The sequence below is a fragment of the Palaemon carinicauda genome, unplaced genomic scaffold, assembly GCF_036898095.1.
Source record: "Palaemon carinicauda isolate YSFRI2023 unplaced genomic scaffold, ASM3689809v2 scaffold1012, whole genome shotgun sequence".
NCBI classification, from domain to species: domain Eukaryota; kingdom Metazoa; phylum Arthropoda; class Malacostraca; order Decapoda; family Palaemonidae; genus Palaemon; species Palaemon carinicauda.
This window is the reverse complement of record NW_027168497.1, coordinates 47,543-62,591: the sequence shown is the minus strand read 5'-3', so window position 1 is coordinate 62,591 and position 15,049 is coordinate 47,543. Positions and strand designations below refer to the sequence as shown.

The window sequence follows — 15,049 nt, the reverse complement described above, 5'->3', positions numbered from 1 at the left end:
CACTCTTGATTTGGCAAACAAAAAATAAATTAAAATAAAATGAATCCTCCACATTATTTTACTTCTTTCAATGATATTTTGATTATTTTTATTGTTTTTAATCATTTGGAACAATATTCTAGCCATATTTATATAATTTATTTACACTTAAAGATTAAAATTGGAGTTGTTTATAAGTGAAAAATGTGAAAATCAATACACAGAAATAAAAGGCGTCTGTTAACAATGACTGTACTGTTAATTCAAATAGCATGTACAGTACTGTTGATTCTCTATATGATTTCCAGTATTATAAAAATAGTTATAGATTGTAACAGTTTAAAATTTGATGTTTTATGTCAATATATCGTTCTTTTATTCTACTAAATAGAATGCAAAAATTTACAAATTTTTTGTCAAAAAAAAAAAAAAGCTTTAATTCTTTTATCTTTGTTTCAGCTGGGGTGTATGTATAATAACGGCCACCTGTAAGATGAAGACTTAAGTATACTGTAATGTAAGGGGGTCGCAGGGGGGCATCAGCCCCCTATTAGGTAAGTGGTAAGCACACGTCTCGTAGGTTAGGTTAGGGGGGGGCGAAGTTTAGTGGGTGTCCATATTTTTATGCTTGCTGAAGGAACTGGCCGTTGTTGTACAAAGGCTCCAATACAATATTCCTAATAAATAAATAAGAAGAGTTATTGGTATATTTTCAAGTAATTTATGTTTCTGATGGAAATGTAAAGGGAAAAACCAATATTTTAGAGGTTTTATGATTGTGGGAATTGTTTTGAAATGGAAACAACGCTAGGGCACCTCCTAACCTAAGGTTTCCATCGTGACCCTACGAGCTGATCCTTGCTTCCTTCCCAACCCGTGGGAAGTGTATCACACCCGTGTAGGCCACCGTACCCTTAGCTTACCCTAAGACTAAATCTCAACCTAGTGTTTGCTTCTCAAACAGCTTAACTCCTGAAACTGGTTTTGTTCCTGTGCAAAATACAAACCGTCCGCTCTTTACTTTGGAGTATTATTTCGGCGATGCTGAAACCAGCCGATGAAGCTTTTTTGTCAGGGTGTAACAACCCGCCTCTAGTTAGCGCTCACACCAGCACTAGCGACTAACCATCACTTTCTATTTCAGCTCGGTAAATACGTAGTCTTTCTCTCTCGCCAACCTTTTTAACCGGTTTTCGGTTAAAAGTAACTGGCCTAATGCTTAATAAAATGCCCATTTGTTTTGAGCTGCCTTCATTGGTTCTCACGGGTTCCCTGTGCAAGGAAGGTTGTGAGGTACGAGAGACTGACCATAGCCGAGTGATGCTTTATTCCTGAGATGGGCAAAGGACATTGACCTGTGCGGACAGCAAAGTAGCATCCTGCTGGGCAGGTGACTGACCGACTGCGAACAGGCATTTGTGTTTTCTAACACTGACGTTATGATTAATATAAAAGCCCACACTTTACTGTACATATAATGATGAATCACACATAAAAATGAAGGGCAAATGATTTCGCGCCTAAATGCATAATCAATATATACAGGGTATTTACAGAGAATACTATATTTACAATGCTGAAAAGTGTGCTACAACGTCCTACATGTTGTCTTTGTAACTACTTACCTCCCCAAGACAGTTATTAAAAGGGGATCATTTTAATGATTGTATGAAAAGAAATAAATGGGTAAAATATACATATTAGTCGCTGTAGCAAGACGGGGGTTGCAGGCATCCCCTTCGTCGAAACACTATGACTGGAGGGCCGTTATTCTCGATACGCAGTCTCAGGATGCAGCCCCGTTGAGGAGAAACAGGGGGTTTGACTGCTGGTTGTAGTTTCTTGGAACTGCGTTTGGTCGGACTTCTTGCGTCTTCTATTTGTTTGTTCTGGGGAAGTACTCGTGGGCGCCGCCCTTGCTGCTCGTACACGTCGACATCGCTTTGTGAACGAGCAGGCCTTAATCTGTCCACAGTCAGCCAGTCTTCTGTTTCGTGGACCATGACCTTAAATGCCTTCTTCGTCCTCTCCAGCACATGATAGGGCCCATTATAAGGACGTGAGAGTGGGAGCTAGTGACCGTCCTGTCTGACGAAGACGTAGGGGCAGGTGTCCAGCGAGGCAGGTCTAAATTGCTTTGTTCTGTCTACATACGTTTTGTGGCAAGGCGTGAATTTTCCTGCGCTTTCACAAAGCTGGGCGAGGTTGACGTCTTCGGTGTCTGGATTGAAGGGGAAAAACTAGCCAGGGGCCATGAGCGTTTCCCCATAGACTTTTTCTGCCGAAGAGGCATCACCGTTTGCTTTCGCAGCCGTTCGAAGACCGAGGAGGAGCCAGGGAAGTTGCTCAACCCAATTCTCGTCTGTGCATCGAGCCATTAAGGCCGCTTTCAGGAACCAATGGCCTCTTTCGACCATGCCGTTGGCTGTGTGGTTTTAGGCAGTCGTGCTGTGCAGGTTGGTCCCCATCAGGCGAGTGAGGGATACCCACAGGTTCGATATGGAAGTGGGTCCGCTGTCGGTTTTCATGTTGTCCGGGATCCCAAAATGGCTGACCCAGCCGGAGAGAAGTTCCTGGGTGTAGGTGTCAGTCGATGCTTTGGTCATGGGAGTTGCCTCTGGCCACCTCATTGGACGGTCGATCATTGTGAGGAGGTACTTGGCGTTGCCGGAGGGTGGTAAGGGCCCCACAATGTTGCCGTGGATATGTCCGAACCGTCGCCTGGGTTGACGGAAACTGCTGACTATGGATGGAGTTGATGCTGATTCTTGACAAAGCGTCAGCCACAGTGTTTTTTCCCCCCGGGACGTAGCTAATAGTGCAGCCGAAGTCGGAGATGGGCGCCAAGTATCGTTGCTGTTGGGTGGACCATGCATCCCCAGGCTTGGTGATGTGAGGAAGTACCTGGCGTCACCCGAGGGTGGTGAAGGCGTCACAATGTCGACGTGGATATGTCCAACCCGTCGCTTAGGTTGAGGGAAACTGACGACTCCTGACTCGGTGTGACGGCTGACCTTGCTGGTTTGACACGCCGTACATGCACCTGCCGACTCGTATGAGTCCTTCCTGATCCCCAGCCACACGAACTTTGGTGGTAGTCCTCGATGAGGGGTGTGAGAGACCGTGGATGACGTTGAATACCAGCCTTTATCGCGTCTGCTGTGGTGGAGTCGCCTGTTTGTTCTTGGGCTGATTTCCTCGTAGTCCACCCCGATGAGGATGGAGTTGATGCTGATTCTTGACAGAGCATCGGCCACAGGGTTTTTTCCCACCGGGACATAGCTAATAGTGCAGCCGAACTCAGAGATGGCCGCCAGATGTCGTTCCTGGGCTGTTGAAGGCGTGGACCAGAGGCTGGTGGTCTGTCTGGATGATGAATGAAGCTCCCCCCAGCAGGTATTTCAAGTCCCTTATGGCGAGGTACACTGCCAGAAGCTTGCGTTTGAAAGTGCTGTAGCGAGTCTCGGATGGTTTTAACATCCTGCTGAAGAAGGTGAATGGTTGGGGCACGTTGCTGATCACCTGCTTTAGGATGGTGCCGCATCCAACGTACTGGCGTCCGTAGTTAACCTCGGGTGACCCGTGGTCTTGGTACACCATGGTTGTGGCCATGTAGAGGGCAGTTTTTGTTTGCTCGAAGAGTACTTGTTGAGAGGGACCCCACTGTAGCTTTTTTGGTTTCCCCTTCAGGACGTTGAGAAGAGGTTTCATCAAACTGGCAACATTGGGTAAGAACTTCTTGTAGTAGTTCGTCATGCCGATGAATTCTTGAAGGGACTTCACGGAGGTCAGCGTGGAGAATTGGTTTATGGAATCCACCTTCGACGTCACAGGACGCACGCCCCTTTTTGTGAGTTTACACCCCAGGAACTCCACCTTCTCAGCCCCGAACGTGCATATGTCGAAGCGTACCACGAGGCCATTCTCCTACTGGTGCTTCAGAACCGTCCTCACGTGCCCCAGGTGTTCCTCCCGCATCTTAAAGAACACGAGGATGCCATCGACGTAGACGGTACAGAATGGAACGTCCCCAAGATGCTGTCCCTCGTTTCTCAGGCTGAACGTCGAGTAGGAAAAGACGTAGGACCCGAATGGGGGTGATGATGGCCATCTCTGGGATGTCGTCGTACTGAATGGCGACCTTATAATAAGACTTTGAGATCCATCTCGGAGAAAATAGTGGCCCCGTGGAGGGCCCCGGTGAGATCCTGCATGTTTGGCAACGGTAAGTGGTCAAGTGTCGTGGCCAGATTTAGGGGTCTATAATCGCCTTTTTGCAGATTCCTATGCGCTCTGTCTCCTGGAAGGTATGCTTGGCGTCCTGTATCTTCTGCGGAGGGAGGCTTCTAAACCAACAGTGGGTTGGGGGACCCGTCGTTGAGATATGGTGGAATATCCCATGCTTGGCAGGGAACCCCTCCAGTTGTTGTAGCTCGGGTTTGAAGACCTCCGGGAATTCCTGCGGCAGGCGGTCGTATTTGTGGGGCGTAACTGAGCACGTGGGAAGCCTGGGCCCGAAGGAGAGGTGGTCCTCTGATCGACCAGTCGTTTGCGACACACGTCTACCAGCAGTCCGTGGTGAGCGATGAAGTCGGCACCTAGGAGGGGCACCTTGATCAGGAAAGGCCAGTGTAATCCTGGCCCATGATGGATGTCTTCAGTGTCCTCGTCCCATAACAGGTGATGGGGCTGCCGTTCGTGGCAACCAGGGCGGCCTTTTCGTCTGATTGGTGGCCTAGGTTATTCTTTGAAGGTGGGAACATTGACACTGTAGCGCCGGTATCCACCAGGAATCTTTTTGGTGAGTTTACGTCGAGGATGTAGAAGCCCGTGTGATCGGGCCTCGACTGCTCCACGGTTGCTTGTAGGCATGGTCGCCCACCTAGTTTTATTTGGATGGGCGCACGGATGGACACACTTTCGCGCCCCTTTCCTCCAGTCTTGATTGAAGTAGCACCATCTGCGAAGGTGAGGCCCTTGTGGTAGTGGTCCTCTCGTTGTTGCTGTTGCTCCTGCTGGGGGCGCTGCTGGCGTTGCTGCTACTGTCCATGCAGCGGAAGCCGTGGCCAGGAGTATTGGGGTCTCCCGCTGTGGATCGTGTTGACCCCTACTTCGTCTGGCTCCTCCGTGACGGCGTTGACAGAGGTGGTGGCGCGTATCTGGCAGTCTGGGCTGCCAGGTGGAGTTTGTCGGCCTTCGCGACCAACGATGGAACGTCCAGGCCCTCGGCACCCTCCAACTGGGCGCTGATGCTTTTGGGAAGGCAACGCACGAAGATCTACCTTGACAGGCTTATCCCCTTGGGACGCCCATCGCAGCCGAGCTCGTTCAGCAGGAGGATGTCCATCAGTTCGTCCCAGGCTACCGAGGGACGTATGTCGCCGAGGGGCATTGTCATCAGGTCGAGGGCTCTCTGGGCCCTCAGGGGTACCGGGAGGTCGTAGATGTCCATCAGTTTCTTCTTCAGGTCGCTGTACCTCATGGGTCCCGGCCTCTGTTTCAGCCAGGGGAACTCCTCCTAAATGCGTCTGGTGTTAGCATTAACATCACCATGTCCGATTTAATTATTTCATCGATGATGTTTGCCAACCTGAAGTTTGACTCTGCACGCTGAAACCATACCGTTGCTGCGTCCGGTGTGAATGGAGGGAGCTGTAACTTCTGTCCCATCGACATCTGTGGAGCCGTTTGCGTTACTTGTGTGAATATCGCGCCATGCCCTTCGGTTGCGAGGGGCGAGTTACGGTAGACGTCTGAATCTGTCATCTGACCTCACACTCCGAAACTCAGTAGTGAGCCGTATTTAGTCCACTAACGGAGTAGGAATTCCAATTTGCTGAAGTAGCTAATTGCCATGGCAAAACTGCATTTGGAAATGCCAGAACGCAAAATGATTTGTGCTGTAATGAGTCCATTAGTGGCGTTGGGGTATGTGGAGTTGAGTTCGCTAGTATCAGATGGCGTTCGCAAGTTCTTGCCACCATTCGCTCATTTTCACCACGTTCGCTGGTAAATCTATACGAACCTCAGCGCCTTAGTATCGGAGACGAAGGTTTGTGAGACCTTGCCTCGCCTTCGTTCCCATGGCAGTTTGCGAGCCTATCGCCTCATGCGAGATCCCCATCTCGTCTTAGTACCCATGGTAAATTTGGGAGACCCTCGTCTCGCCTTATTGACAATGGCGGGTTTGTGAAACCCTCCTCGCCAGGGCTACTGTAGTGTACACTACTGTCTCTAGCAGTGAAGGTAAGATTCAATGCTGACATTTTTCAAATTCTCATTCACTAATTCTCGCTGGCGTTTGCGAGCGCTTACCAGTGTTTTGTGAACGTTCACCAGCGTTCGATAGTATCAGATGCCGTTCACGAGCGCTTGTCAGCGTTTGCGGACAATCGCCTGCGCTTGCGGACGCTCGCCACCGCTCGCTGATTCTCACCATGTTTGCTAGCAAGCCTATACGAATCAGCCTAGTGTTTATGTTCTCTGCGTTCTGGGACAACAAATCCTTCATGCGAGACTGCTTATTATGGGTAGCTTTCTTCCCCGAGGAGAAGTTTTACACAACTACAGGTGTTTATTGAAACTGTATAAAAGGCTGAAACGAATTCTAGTGGCGCATGCGCTCCCACCAAAACAAAACCCCAAGGTTATTGCCACAAATACGATTTACTATCGATGGCTGGAGTCAGCCGCATGTGTCAGTATGCCCCAGGACACGACGACTTCAAGTTAGACACCGAGTTTTGAAACATAATCCTTCAGGGTTATTTTCTTGGGCTTTTTTGCCCGACGGAATGGAGAGCTTCGGAGCAATCGCACAACGGACTTGTGATGTACTGTATACCCTTACAGGGTTATTATTTCAAGCCTTTAGTCCCAAGGGAACATTAGTAGCCTCTGCTTACATTTACGAACGATAGCAAGCCCCGTCCACAAGGCAGCCAGATGAATGTTGTCAGCTTCTTATTACCGCTTGTGAACGATAGCAAGCCCCGCCCACAAGAGGGGTAGGCAAACCAGTGAGGGTATGATTGCTACACCAGCTGTATGTTTTGTTTTTGCGAGCGCACGCGCTCACATCTTAAAAAGTACTACAGCTAGTAGACGATCACATTCCTTGGGTAATATTTTTAGTATTATTTCTATTCTTATAATTATAATAATAATAATAATAATAATGAGATGAAGCTGAAAATGACGAATTCCGAGATATTTTGTATTTTTCATAATACAAACTTTAGCTATTTATTACGATATTACTTTTAGCAAAGCTGAAAGGATAAGCCATTAAAATTTAGCAAGGGTTAACCACCCATCCCGATAGTTAGTGGGGGTTAGGTGAGTTAGCTCGCTACCCTTCCCACTCACACACCTGTGATTGAGCTCACTTTGCTTTTGGCTCGGATGGAGACCGGTTGTTTTCTTTATAGTGTTTAAGCTCTGTGTGTGACAACGCAGTACGGCAGGTTCTTAAGGACGGAGAATCTTCCCTTCCGACCTTTCCCCCTTGACTATCCGTCATCCCGTTGGCGAATAGTCTTCCGTGTGAGTCGGCCGACTCCGCAGGGGAATCGTCATCGTTCAGCTGTTGTCATCGCCTTCCCCTCTGCGTGGAATCTACTGAGGGAAGGGAGTGCGGCCTTTTCAGAGCTTGACATCTGTCTTACTCTTTCTCAAGGTCATCGCCGTTCACCTTTCAATGGCTTCCGACAGTATACTCTGCGGGGCGGAGCACCTTTCCCGTTTGCGGGTTAGGTTGCTCTTCCGATTGGTTTCGTCATTAATTATGTGAAATTATAATTGTTTGTTGTTTACCTTTCTAGCTTCTCCGCAGGGAACCCTTCCCGCCAGAGGGTCCAGTGGCTCTTCCGATTAGTGAATATTTTTACCTGAATTAATTAATTGTAATTCTTGTTTTATTACAGTTTTTTCGCTGCCGCTATCCTTTTCCCATCAATGTCGGCCTGGGAAGGGAGTGCGTAATTCTTATTTTGTGTCTGTTCTCTCGGTGGACACCTTTCCCGCCTGCTCACTAAATGCTTTTCCCGAGGGAGTTTTATCTTACATAATTTATTTTATTTTCCTCAGTTAGCGATGCCATTCTTCTTCGTTCGACTAAGAGAGCTGAGGAAGTAGAGCAGTTCTGGTCGCGCCTTGGGGATCTGCCGTCACTTTCCTGTTCTTCTACGACCGTGGCAGCTCCTGATCAGCACTCCATCTTCGTGGAACTAGCTTCGGCTACATTTCCTCATGCTACGCTCATTGCAGATTTTCCACTTGAACAAGGCTTGGTGACAGGAAGCATAGAGCTTGGGTTGTCCTCCCTTCTGAGGGAGAACTTTCCTTCATCATCTTCATCACTTCACATCGACACCAACTGTGGTTGCTGTATCTTAGCTGAGATTACGCTTCCCCCTTGCTGAGTCGCCTCTTCTGTCTTGGCCGGAACAAAGTCCAAGGCAAGTCTGTCCTGTGAAGTGATCACCTCTCTTTGCAAGAGGGGCCACTCATAGAGACGCCTCTTCAGAGGATTGCTGCTGCTGAAGGTCAGCTTGCTGATCCAACAACCTCAGAGGGCGTTATCACCTTAGAAGTGTGCCTGCCTCTTTGGCTCTTCAGCTTCATCAACGCAGCTTTCCTCCGCAGAGGAGCCTCCTTGTCAGTCGTCTTCTGGCCCTCGACCTTCACCTGCTACTGGACCTTCTTCCGACGACTCTGCCGCTAGTCCTCGGAGACTTCGGCCTTGGACTCTCCTGTGGATCACGCATGATCCCCTTAGGTGGATGTTCATCATTGCAAAGGACACATCCCTGTTCTAGTTCATCCTACGCGCTGATCTTCTACGACTCATCATCCTCCTTGCCGTCTCCGTTCCCGATGCTAGGCACCGTCGAGATCATGCTCCAGTGGCTCGCCAACCTCGCCAACGCACCAGCGTTCTCTAGCGCGTCAACGCTCTCCAGCACACCAGCGATTACCATATCTCCGATCGCTATCTCACTGCTCACCCTCTCCTCAATATACCCCGGATCATGACACACCATGGAGGTCTCGTTCGCGAGCCTTTCCTGAAGATGTCAGCCCTTCCAGGGCGTGTCTTTCTGTTAGCTCGTCCTTTCAGCTTCGCCGAAAGTAATACAGTACCCCTAACAAACGGCTAAAGGTTTGCATCGTTAGGAAAAATACAAATTATTTCCAAATTTGTCATATCAGGGATAAGAAACTTAATAGACCGTAAGTTCTACCGTCATGCCTTCACCTAATTTTTTTGTTAATACCTATAGATTTACTCTGCTGTAGAAGTTTCCATAAATTTAAACGTAGATTTATGATTTTTTGTAGTAATGAATTCATTTTTGGTAATTGAAATTGTTGAATCTTTGACCAGTTCTAAATAGAAAGCTTTATTTAAAAAACTTCAGATAAAAAAAATAGTGATAACATTTGTATAATTCTAATCAAAACAAGAGAGAGAGGAGTGCTCGTTTATTCTTTGTCATTTGCAAGAGACCTTGCCTCTCGTTAGTATTTTATGAGGGGTTTTAAATTCATCGAAGTAAACCAAAAGTTCATTTTGTGTTTGACTTATCAATTCAACCATTAGTTTTGTTTAAAATGACTCATACTTTCAGATATCAAACAAGTTGAAATTTTTCTATCGTGAAGCTGCCTTCCAACACTGCACTGAAGTGGAACTTGAAGCTGTTCTAACCAAGGTGAAATGGTATTCTTAAGATGTGTATTGACAGTAGTTTGTTCCTAGATTGTGCTGACATGAATGAATTATATTTTGAAGGTGTATGTTTTCATGTTAACCCTTTTACCCCCAAAGGACGTACTGGTACGTTTCACAAAACCCATCCCTTTACCCCCATGGACGTACCGGTACGTCCTTGCAAAAAAAATGCTATAAATTTTTTTTTTCATATTTTTTATATTTTTTTTTGAGAAAATTCAGGCATTTTCCAAGAGAATGAGACCAACCTGACCCCTCTATGACAAAAATTAAGGCTGTTAGAGCAATTTAAAAAAAAAAATATACTGCAAAATATGCTGGGAAAAAAATAACCCCTGGGGGTTAAGGGTTGGAAATTTCCAAAGAGCCTTGGGGGTAAAAGGGTTAATGAAGGTTTGACATTGCAAAGTTCAATGTTTCTGTGATAGTCTAATGTATACGACAAACGTGTTCTAGGTGCAACAAAACGTGAATATTGCACTAGGTACGGAACTGAATTTCAAATGAATTTGCTTTGAATGTTTGGGTTGGGGTGTCTTGTATCAGTATACTGTAAGCTATAGTGTATTACCTAATTAGTGTGTGTTCTGATTTAGTATTAAAACCAGGCATATCAAAAAGAATTGGACATGGGTCCTTAGTCAATTTATTTTGCTTACATTCTCTTACAGAAGGGACAGATGAAAGCCGTTCAGTATTTTATGGAAGGGAAAATTATCAAAAGCTTTCAGAGAAGAAAATGGAAAAGGAAAAGGAGTGTTAGGGTGGTGATTTGAGGTTTAGGAAAAACATTCTTGTACAGGAAGTGTCCTTCAAGCTATAGAAGTTTTTAATTCTAATAACCCTCTAGTTTTAAAGATTTTAGAATGGCTTTTTATTATTGGACGGAGAGGTATAACGGTTCAATTTTGTTGGGTTCCAGCACATGTAGGTGTGTGTGGGAATGAGAAGGCAGATTCACTGGCTAAGAATGCTGCATCCGAGTTGCTGCCAAGAAGGTATCCCATTCTCTGTAATGATTTCTTACCTGAAATCAAGAAATTGATTTGCAATAAATGGCAACAGCAATGGGATAGCCTAGATGGGAATAAAATGCGAGAGGTAACAAATGTCATATCTCCATGGAGGTACAATATGATGCCCCGAAAATGGGAGACATATCTTTGTCGTCTTCGTATTGGTCACACTCGGTTGACACACGAGTTTCTGCTGAAGGGCCAACACCAACCGTATTGTGACGACTGTTTAGTACCTCTAACAGTAAGGCATTTGTTGACTGAATGCCCCAATTATAACAACTTAAGGAATAGATATTTGTTTGAGGCTTGAGGTGAGGATGGCAGGCTCATCCTTGCCAAGATTCTTGGAAATGATGTGTCCTACTATGCAAGTGGCATTTTTAGATTTATTTCGTAAGCAGGTCTTCTGAAAACTATAACTTTTATGATTTTAATTGAATACTCTTTTATTTTTTATTTTATTTTATTTTTTTAATTTTGTATACATAAATTAAATGTTACCGGCGTCAATGACCTTAGATGTCAGGATGCCTGAAAACTTTAAATCAATCAATCAATCTTGTACAGGAAAGTGACACAACACGGCAGGTGGCGAGACCAGCTAAAAATGTACAACGGTATCCCATGGGATGGGCACACGTGCGGGCTGGATTATTGCATTTGCACTCATCATCAGCACGGGGAAGGTCAAAAGGAGGGTCATTGACCTGGCCCTGAATCCCGATCCTCTACCAACACGAAGACCCAGAGCTCATGACGCCAGGGGCATTGCAACGTCCCTGCCGCTCAAAAGAAACCACTCTGTGGCGTGTAGAAGTATCAGACGACCTTCACAGTCCACTGCCTTCAGATGTGACCCACAGGAACATGGAGACGTTCTCCATTGGTCCTGTGGTGGCTGCACAATAAGTAGTTTAATACCTCAAGCTCCTTGATGGACAGGTAGCAGAGGGTTTGAAGGCGAAGGTTATCCGGGATTAGTCTGGGATGAATGTTTAAGAATGGCTGGCTCTTTCTTTTCTTGACCTTTCTCTCTCTTGGGGCATCAGCACCCAGGATCCTCTGCAAAGCTGACCTCAACTATCTGCAGGTAAACCATTTCCCCTAGTGTAACCTCTTATTGTTTCAATACTTGTTGCGTCCCCATACCCTAACGATGGGGTATTAGGTAATGTCTTGGTAACCTCTGAAGAGTCCAAGGGCTCGGAAGAACTCTTAGCAAGACAGTCTCATTGCTAGTATCACGAGCACACAGCTTTTGTAGGCCGCGGACCATGCGTAGTACGGTTTTAGTGAGGTGTAGGGTTTCCGCCAATTATGTGCAGAACACATAAAGGGGAAAACCCCGGGTCAAAGCCAAAAAGCCAATTGGCACAGACTTCCACCTTTCTCAAGGGTAAGTCATCCCATATAGATAGCTTTGGTTTGTTATTTAGTGACGGAATAAATGACAATTAGGAAGTAATTTGTGTTTTTCCTAGTGACACAAACCTTTAGCTATTTATATAAATTGGCCCGCCAGTACCTGTCCCTCTTGAAGTCCTACTTCCTAGCAAATTAGGTTAATAGCTCAGGTGTGTTAGTGAGCAGGGTGGCTACTACTCCCACCCCCCACCCTGCTAATTAGCGAATGGGTGCTTAACCCTCGTTAAAAGTCTCCTCACCTATCCTTCTTAGATTCCTAAACTGTGGTAAGTCTGTTAGGGGTACAGATATCTATGGTTATCTATGGATACGTCCCTGATTACACACGATGTCTTAGGATAGTCGTTCCGGGGGTTAGAACCCCGTGATACCTGACGGTAATTCTCTTATAATATCACTCGCAGAAATATTATACAGTAGGAAGCTGCCGGGAGGACCTTCCATCAGGACAACATGTCTATCTCACCCAAAAATAGATTTTTCTTACTTCAAAATTCGTTTTCTTTCAGCTTCGCATAAAGTAATATCCATGTATAAATAGCTAAATCTTTGTGTCGTTATAAAAAATACAAATTACTTTCAAATTTGACATATGTCGATATACGTGACCTTGCGACGAGCTCTGCAACAAGCAGTTATGATGGAAAATAAAAAAAAAAAGCAATTCCATTCATAAAATTAAAAAATACAGTACATACTTATCTCTGATAATGGTATAATGGTATTATACATAGTATAATGAGAAAATATAAGTACAGAAGTGTGATAAACAAAAACATAAGATATGTTTTGACAACTCTATTTGCATCTCAAAGCTGTCCAGTACCTTACAGGTTGAAGAGTGTAGCTCTCTCCCGACTGAAGCTATGTCGGTTTTGTTAAGAATAGTCACTAAGGTCGTACAAATATTTTGTAAATGGATAACAGCGTGATAGCCTAATGTTTAATTTATAACATAATGCAATTATTTATATATTTTATGTACTATGAAACTTTGGAATGAAGTCTTGGTGCCTAGCAATGAATTTCTCTGAATTTAGATCAAATTTTAGAATTTTTCAAGTGACACTATTAGGAAAAGGGCTTTTTTTTATATTGATTTATTTTAATTGAGCAATATTCCAGGTAAGGTTGCTGTCACCCCAAGATGAAAGTGGCTTTAAATCATGACGCCGATGCGATGGAAATAGCCAGATCTTGTGACACTCGCCGACCCTTTCTTTAAAGTTCCCTTAGGAACTCATAAAACATCGCATCTGTTTGTACTGGATGGAAATCCTTTAAAAGTAAGTTGCTTTTAGTTTTTGATTATCTGGAAAGTGGTTTTTTTTTTTCCACAAATTGAAGTGTTATTGGCTAGGAAAACAAGTAAGCTTATAGGTTACTTTGAGGTACTGTACTGTATAGGCTATTGTGTTGAGGGTAGGATCAAATCATCTTTGTTCCGACGCTAAATGCAAACCCTTCCGCTCTTTATTAGGGATATACTTCCAGCGAAACTGGATGACTCGCCATAAGACGTTTAGTGAGGGGTAACTCCCCCGCTGCTACTTAGCGTTGGGTAGGGGAGGTAGCCGGCTACCCCGCTCACACACGCACACACAGACGCACGTACACACACACCAGTGTTGTCTCATCACTTTTGATTGTAAACAGGACTATGAGGGGGATAGGTGATGGCAGGCCAAGTTTATATAAAGAGTTTAAGGTTTGTGTTAAGAAAGATACAAATTACTTTAAAATTTGTCATTTTTATTATTGTTAAAGAATTTTCTATAGGTGTCATAGGTGGCAAGATTTTTATTTGCATTAATAAATATTTTCTTTGGTAATTCATGCTTCTTAAAATGTTTATACATAATCCAGTGTGTGTTGGCTTTTCTAAAATGTTAGAAGAAGTAGAATTTTTAAAAATAACATTTGTATAATCAAAATCAAAACAAGAAAGAAAGAATACTTGTTTGGCACATTGCAAAAGACTGTCGTCTTTTCTTATGAATAGGTCAAAGTGAGCCCAAAAAAAGCAGTTTGTTTTGGATTGTGATTAATTCAACCACTAGATTTGTCTAACATTGTGAATACTTTCAGATTTCAAAATAATGAATCTGCATCTCCTGTCAAACCTACTGGTATGCCATCTATACTTGGAGCCTTGTTGTTTTTCAGACTAGAAATTGCAGATGTTACCTCAACTAAGGTTGGGATTCTGTCCAGTGTCACAACTGGTTGTTGAGGTCTGTTATTAATGGCATTTTCATCTTTTACAGGATCTCTATTCAATAATTCCTGGAAATGTTCCCCACCTATTAAAGATGTCTATTGAACCCTTGAGGTTTCTAGCACATTCTTTGTTTCTTATGGAGCTAGTCCTTGTGAGATGGAACCATATACTCATCTTGCAGTGCTGAAAAAGTCAGCATTTTATTTGCATTTCTTGAAACTGCTTATCCGCCACTCATTTTCAGTTGTTCTTGTGGATCTTTGAACATCATCTTTCAGTTGTCTATGCTTTTGTCTTTTAGTTTCCAAGGTGAGATTGTTCAGGTCATCAATCAGTGCCTTTCTTTTTACATCTGTTAGCTTTGTTTGCCTCGTCATTTTCATCAAACCAGTCCTCGTGTTTGTGATCTTTCATGCCAATTGTTTCTGAGCAGCTGTCCCACACTCTTGTTTTGAGTTTCTTCCCAGTGTCCTCTAATATCTGGGGATATTCATCTGGTAGATTATTGCTAAGGCCATTCTAATGTGATTTTTTTATAGAGGAGTCATATAGATGTTCAGTCTTGAATCTGGTTCTCTTCAGCATCCGTCCATTCCTGACAGTCTTTTCAAGACTTACCTTTATCACTGTCTGCCAAAGAAGGTGATGAATGCAAGAGTTGATGGGAGA

At 44.5% G+C, this 15,049-nt stretch overlaps 1 long non-coding RNA gene across 3 annotated transcripts in view; it reads left to right on the top strand.

The window, feature by feature from the left end:
- Nucleotides 1-384: 384 nt before the first annotated feature.
- The window catches only part of LOC137635207 (uncharacterized), a 55,680-nt gene continuing 41,015 nt past the window's right edge, over nucleotides 385-15,049 (top strand). For all 3 annotated transcript variants that reach the window (XR_011042616.1, XR_011042617.1, XR_011042615.1), the window contains exons 1-3: nucleotides 385-533; nucleotides 9,612-9,695; nucleotides 13,285-13,445. This is a non-coding gene — a long non-coding RNA (uncharacterized lncRNA). The remainder of the gene's footprint in view (nucleotides 534-9,611; nucleotides 9,696-13,284; nucleotides 13,446-15,049) is intronic.